Source organism: Ochlerotatus camptorhynchus, unplaced genomic scaffold (genome assembly GCF_037179485.1).
Source record: "Ochlerotatus camptorhynchus isolate MF236.1 unplaced genomic scaffold, CSIRO-AGI_Acam_v1.1 ptg000291l, whole genome shotgun sequence".
Classification (NCBI taxonomy): domain Eukaryota; kingdom Metazoa; phylum Arthropoda; class Insecta; order Diptera; family Culicidae; genus Ochlerotatus; species Ochlerotatus camptorhynchus.
Genome location: NW_027040780.1, coordinates 2,516,815 through 2,524,371, shown reverse-complemented (window position 1 = coordinate 2,524,371; position 7,557 = coordinate 2,516,815).

Here is a 7,557-nt window from a genome sequence, read left to right as displayed (position 1 = left end):
AGAGTTTACAGTTGCTTCACAGCGATATAAATGTGGAAAAGCTCAGGCGTCCACCTCTTAGTTCGCCTTTTTGTCCACCTAAAATATTCATAAGTATTACAAGCAATCAAGAGTTAATGAACAATCAACAAAGCATCCTATTACACTAGCAACCCCGCAATCTGATGCTATCATAATTTTCAGCAATGTCAGGAATGCTCACGAACTCCCAACATTTGCCAGAAAACTTACTACTAACTCAAGGTATCTTTCAAATAAGCTTCAAAATTGCATTTTTTTTTTATCAAATGTTAAATTCAGTCCTCTATATCCGTAATACGCGCGCGAGGCTCAAACTTTTGTAGACTACTTTTTTTTTTAAATTAATCTACTATTAAATCAAATATTAAAAATCCATCATCACCCTCGTGGCGAACAGAAATAGTTTTTGCAGTGCTACAATAATTATTAAAAAGTCGTTATGACAGCTATCCATATAAATTAATCCGTTAGAGATAACTTCGTCCAGATACATAATTTGTCAATTCATAAAAACAAATCACTGGATAACTGTTCAAAAGACAGTTTAACGTGTGAAACGCAGTGTCTTTTAAATTCTGTAAGTGTTGCTAAACGTTTGATATGTCTAAGCATCGAATTGAAAACATTTATTCCTTTATAATATAATGAATTTTGTGAAGCACAAGTCAAGAAATATGGTGTTCTTATTTCAACCGCGTTTCTAGTATTATATCTATGAAAGTCACTTCCTCTTTCAATTCGATCACACAAATATCGAGGCAGCAAACCGTTAACTACTTTAAAAATGAACACCATAGTAAAATATACAATTCTTTGCTTCACCGACAACCATTGTAAGGCGTCTGACACCAAAGTTGAAGAAGTGAATCTATTACATCTCAAAATCAAACGCATTATTTTATTCTGCAAGCGCTGTAATCTCGATATTTGTGTTGCATTGGCCAGAAATAAAATGGAAGGGCAAAAGTCAAGATGAGGAGAGATGATTGATTTGTATAGCTGTATTTTACTGGCAATAGTTAAATCGTTTTTCATTCGACATAGAATTTCATACTTCTTGGCAATTTTCTTGATGACATTGTCAATGTGAGAGTTGAACTTAAGTGTGTCACATTTAATCTCCCGAACGCGATCAATAGTCTCAGAGACGTTCTCATTTAATCGATTCCGTGAAATTACCATAAATTTAGTTTTACTTGTATTCAATTTCAACTGCTTATACTTCAACCATCTACTTAGAGAACGTAAATCTTCATTCAAGTGTAAAACGGCATCATCTAAATCCTTAGCTGCAATGAATAACAATAATTCCAAAGCGCTTGATTGATCTTAACAATAAGGGCCTAGAAATTGTTTCAAAAGCGCGTTTAAGATCCAAAAAAACAGCAAAAATCGTATCTTTACACTCCAAGTTATTTTTCCACTTCGCTAATACCAAATTCAACGCGGTTTCACAAGAACGACCTTCCCGATATCCCGATTATTCTGGTATCAGCAAACTATTACTATTTAAATACTCCAACAGCTAGCCTTTAACAACAATTTCTAAAATTTTCTCTAATGTGTGCAACATGTCGATAGGACGAAACTCGTCGGCTTTAATCGTTCCAGCAACTTTTTGAATAGGAACCACTAAGGATTCCTTCCAAATTTGTGGCACATGTCCAGTTTGCAATGATTCATTAATAAGGTCCAGCAAGATGTGGCCAATGACATGAAAGCAATCTTGAATAACTCTAGCATTAACATTATCTACTCCAGCCGATTTTTCTAATGAAAAACAAATAACTCTAAGTTCATCTTATGTGATTGGGTGAAAAACTTCAAATCTGCAACTACTATTAACTGGCTTTTTTATTTCGTCAGGTTCATCGACCAATTCAATAGATTGATTAATCAATGAAACGCTATCTACGAAATAATCATTAAACTTAGCTGCAATTACTTGTTCTGACTGTTCTAATGTGCCATTAAAAGTTATGGACCGCGGTTTGTACTTAAATTTTCCATAACTCTTTGTTGTTGTTTTGATGCTGATCTATCTTCCTTTGAACATATTCATAACGAGTTTTCTTTATCGATTGTGAATACTTATTACGCGCGATTGTGTACCTAGTCCAATGATTGTCATTATAAGATCTACAAAACTTTTTGTACAATTTGTCCCTTTTCCTTTTAAGACGCAAAAGATCCAAATTGTACCAGCTGTTCGAGTTTTTCAAAGAAACAAACTTTTGCTCAACTAGTTGATTGGTACACGTTTTCAAAGCGTTATTAAGAACAGCTGTAGATTCATCTAAGTTACCGGCCGCGAATGGAAAATTAAGGCTTCTCTCAACAAGATTCGAAACAGCTTGCATTGAATATTTCCTCCAGCACTTCAATTTTACAAAATTATCGTTATCGTTAACATGGTCTAAGACATTAATCACTAAAGTCTCATGATCGGTTATTTTCAAATCAGTATCCGTAACTGAACAAATGGAATCAAAATTGGAATAAACGTGGTCAATTAAAGTTCTACTGTGCCTGGAAATACGCGTTTACTCATTTACCGTTTGCTTTAAATTAAAAAACTCAGCTAAACGCTTCAAATGATTCGAATTATGGTTAATCACGCCAATTAATATTAAAATCACCAGCCAATATATTTAATTTACTAGAATCAAGGAATGTCTCAAGCCAGTTCTCTAAAACTTCAACAAAACGCTGGTCACTAGAACTGGGAGAATGATACAAAACACCATAATTACCCATCTTCATGCCACGTACAACTGTAATGCCCAAGAACCAGTTGCCATCAATAACTTCGTTGGTACGAAGGTTGAATTGAACTGATTCTTTGACATAAATAGCAACACCGCCAGTGTGTCTAGAATGTGATAAACAAGCAGCAACAATATATCCCGGAATACTATACTGATCAAAAGCTTCAGTTTCTACAATATGAGTTTCAATAATAAAACGTTCATTGCTCGTGAAATTTTTATGCCATATACTTTAAGAACTTTTTATGACGCATATTTTTGCTAAGTTGTTATCTCTTTAATTTGAAAAGCTATGACTAGTTTTGTTGAAAAATATTACTTTTTTTTTTTAATTTTATTAAATGCTTTAAACACAAAAAGCTCTTGCAGTTTTGTTTTACCAAAAATGAAAGAAAAAAACGATGTTTCCAATGAAGTTAAATGTTTGAAAATCGGTTTGCTCCATTTTGAGATATTGACAATTGAAAAGAGTCATTTTTTCGAAGAAAATAGCCTTTAACTTTCTAATCAAAAAAGATAGTAACCTAGTTGCTTGAGCAAAAATATGCGTCAATAAAAGTTCTAAGTGTAATCGCAACAATGTTTTTGCAAGAAATTAACACATGAAAAGATATTCAAAGAAAATCGATTTTAGTGGCCACCCTAACCTGCTTGTTTAACAAATCATAACTCATGAACCATAAGAGATAAAAACGTTGTGTCTTCTACAAAGTTGCTTTGAATTTAATGTTCTACAACTGTTTAGAACAATGCTTTGGTCTATCTCAAATAATAAATAGTTTGTATTTTTAATTCACCAATTTTATGAACCACCCTAAAACATAAAAAGATTGAACGAAAAATATGAAGCAACTTTCCCTAAGAAACCATATACCTAAAACTGACAGTTTGGGCGCAAACATTTTTGTCTTCCTAGTTAAATACGGCAGGGACCATTATGCATTGGTTTTGGTTCTACTATACTCCTTTTTGTGACGTCTTGATTGTCAAGTTTTCTTCGTACAGCTAAAAAAAAAACATCTATTTCAACTGTTTTTTGCCTATAAGCACCAATTTTGAGTTTTTGGCCAACTTTTGTTCTAAGGGGAACCACTGTGGGATGTTCTGAGGCATAATATCTCTGATTACGGCTTCCTTCGGAAGGGAAGTAAAGCCGTTGGCAGTGTTGGAAAAGTTCGCGATATTTATCGAAGTTCACCATGGGAAAAGTTCGTGAGTCATAGTGATTTTTCGCGAACTTTTCCATCACTGGCCGTTGGTTTATGAGTTGATGAGTAGGGTCCAAGTGTGGGAGCTACCTCCCTGGCATCGGTAGCATTGGTGATAACATTGGTGGAAAACAAATCAAGGAAAAAAAATAGCTATTGATGGCCATTCGACTTAATGGTCAGACACCCTCAGAACGATAGTGCCACATCCATAAATAACCAGAACCTTTAATATCCTGAGAAATTAAATTGCAAGCTCTATATTATGAATTAACTTCTACGAACATACAAACATGGATCCTTGAATCATTTTTCGAATTCACATAAGTAAATAAGGCCAGATATTCCAGTAAATGGTGTATTTCAGTATTATTCTTAGAATCAAAGATATTTTTTTTTCTAAATGTCTACTCGATGGTCCCTTCAATATCGAGTTCTTAAGAATCGCCTGTGTAGTCAAAATGTTTAAAACAACAAAATTATTTGATAAAATCCTTGCATCTAACTACCGTTTTTGAGAAACATGCAAGTGTATTCCATTCTAAGAAATAATGTAAAGTGAATCCTGATGAATGGGGGCGTTTTAGTGGAATACCGGAATCATGAGAGAGAGAAGGATTAGTAATTTCCATTTAATTACACTACCTTATTTGCTTATCCTTGACAGATACGCGTGTTTCGTATACAATATGCAGACTTCTTCAGTGTCTTTTACTACTTAATACTCGACTAAGCATAAGTACAAGACACTGAATAAGTCTGCAAATTGTAGACGAAATACGCGTATCTGTCAAGAATAAGCAATTCAGTCAAGGATCGTTTGGGGGTGGTCTGATTTTGATCTCGAGTCATTTTGTTAGTCACTAGAAATAACCCAGGTTGCTTGGCTACCCATTTGTATGCCTCTTTTCACACCTACTCGATAGCAGTCCCGTGGTTTCACAAAATCGCCATTTCAAATTCTGAAAAGTGACAAGTTTCAATGCAAGTATTTCGGTTAAGGGTCACATGGGAGCGGTCTGGTTTCTTCACCATTTATTGCATTTTCTTGTATTTTCAGTTGCTCAAAGAATGGCCTGTTCGTTTTTGCCCGTTTAGAAGTTATTGGTATTGGAAGTTGGGTAATTTTCAACCAAAAAATGTTACTAACTTTTCAGTTATAAATGATAGAAATATGCAGTCTTCTGAAAAGATATGTAATTTGATATTTTTAACATCTTTGTAGAACATGCAAAACATGAAGAAATATTGTAGAAAAAGTTACAGATACAAAACTGATTTCAACGATGTCTCCACAAAAAACCTTTACATCTCAGCAGTTATAAGAGCTAGAAAGTTATAATCTTCACAGTAATGTTTCCTACAGCTTTGCCGAACACAATTATTTTGTATCTCATCATATTAAAAAAATAAAATTTGAATCTCACTTTTAGTTGGATTAATCTTTAATTTTATTTTACCATAAAAAGGAGTGTTGTAACTCGAGAAACTTCTCAGAAAACACCTAGTACCTTTAATCAACCATTTCAGCGTGAATAAAAAAGCGCGTGTTTTGATACCCTTGACACCATTGCACAGTGGGGCGACTCCATACAAAGTCTGGCCAAGCAAAAAATTCTCCAAATTATGAAAAAAAATCATGATTCTTGGGTAATTTTGGGGCGCTGAATCCAAATATGTCATAAGTTTTGCATTATAACTGGTATTTTTTACGTTATAAACGATTTTGTATGTTTTTTTTTTGTTAAATTTTTTATACGTTGTAACTGTGAATGATGGTCATGAAACAAGTCATACAATTAAGATTTTTATTTTTAAACAATGCGTATAAAACATGTTTCTTTATTATTTGCTTAAAATATCCCTAACAATAAAGTTATTATAAAAAACAGCACAAATTAAAAATCACAATTGGTCAAAACTGTATTTTCCTTCTACTTAAACTTCTTCCTGATCATCAGCATCGTCATATTCTTCTTCTTCTTCTTCTTCTTCTTCTTCTTCTTCTTCTTCTTCGTCTTCATCATCATCATCGTCATCATCATCATCATCATCTTCTGGTACCATTTCGCTTAAGTCAGTTTTTGTCTTCATCAGAAATTTAACTTCCTCTGGTAGACTTTTAAAATTATGTTTTTCCTTCTCATAATAAGAGTTAACCATTGGATCGGTGGTGATAAGAAGGCGATTAATAATATCTCGATTTGTGTTTTCACGCTTATCCTTCCGAGTGAAATGCTCTCTAGTGTTTTTAATGGCTTTGTTACATTTTTCTTGAGCCTCCTCCGTCATTCTTCCAATCGGCAATATCACCGCCTGAACAATGCTATGCCCATGAATCAAAATTCTGTGCATCGACGACGGCATGTAAAACCACGCGTACAACTCTACGTAGCGCTTTGCGGTATCAATACAGTAAATTTTGAATTTAGCTGGGTCTATTTGCTGATTTGACGAATATTTTGCTCTAATTTCCTCAGTACGGCGCCGCTTCGATCGATCACTGCATTCTTCAAAAAATCTCAAACTCTTTTTTCGCATTCGAAGGAAAGCATTTTTCCGCGGCTGCTTTCATCTTTTCTAGCGATTCTTGATGTTTCAACGTTTCGTAAATCTGTTTTCTTTTTAGTCCGTTTCCTTTAGATTAAATGAAAACAAAATGATTTTTATAACGGCATTGAAAATATATGAATTAAAACGAAATGTTAGATCACTATTTCACGACATAAAACGCAAAGAAATTCACCATACTAAAAACAAACTTATTGTTACGGTACGGGCGATCGCTCTCGTATAGACAGTGGTTATTCAGGATTCATCGCAATTAATTTGTTCTCCAAATGCAACTTACTTGTATTAACATTATATGTATCCATCGCTGATTTGGATTCCATAATTAATTTCGATGATAACGTATAATAATAATAACTTCAAACCGATAAACGTATTTGTGAAATATATGGATAAACTGATACCGTAAAACGGGGTAACATTGATAGTTTTTTAAAGTATTTTCTAAATATTTTTACTGCAATGAATGGTTTTCAAATTTTACTTTTTTTAAACAAGTACTGAGGTTCCTTGAGTCCATTCGTTAGTAACATGTTTAACGAAAATTATTGTATTTGCACTATTTTTTTAGTCTTTTGACCGAACATCGATATTTTGATTTGGGGTTACTTTGATAATGCTCGATGAATATTGAAAAACATACGTGAGTATATATAATCAGAAAAATTATAAGCAATAAGAAGACAACATTGAATTTGTGATGGCCTTATTGAAAAAACATTTCATAAGTGATGGTTTGAGTGCTTTTTCAAACAGGCGAAAAGCAAGAAAATTGTTTTTTAATGTGTTTGGAAAATATGTAACACATACTTTATAAAAACTCTTACGATATCAAAGGTAATACCCTAAGGTACAATATGGAACCAATGTTTTCAATTCAAAAAAAGTGCAGCGAGTAAATTTAATCATAATATTATTCCATCAAAGTTACCCACATTATCAAAGACACCCCGTTTTACGGTATGTTTTTACTGCTGCGCTACTACGTT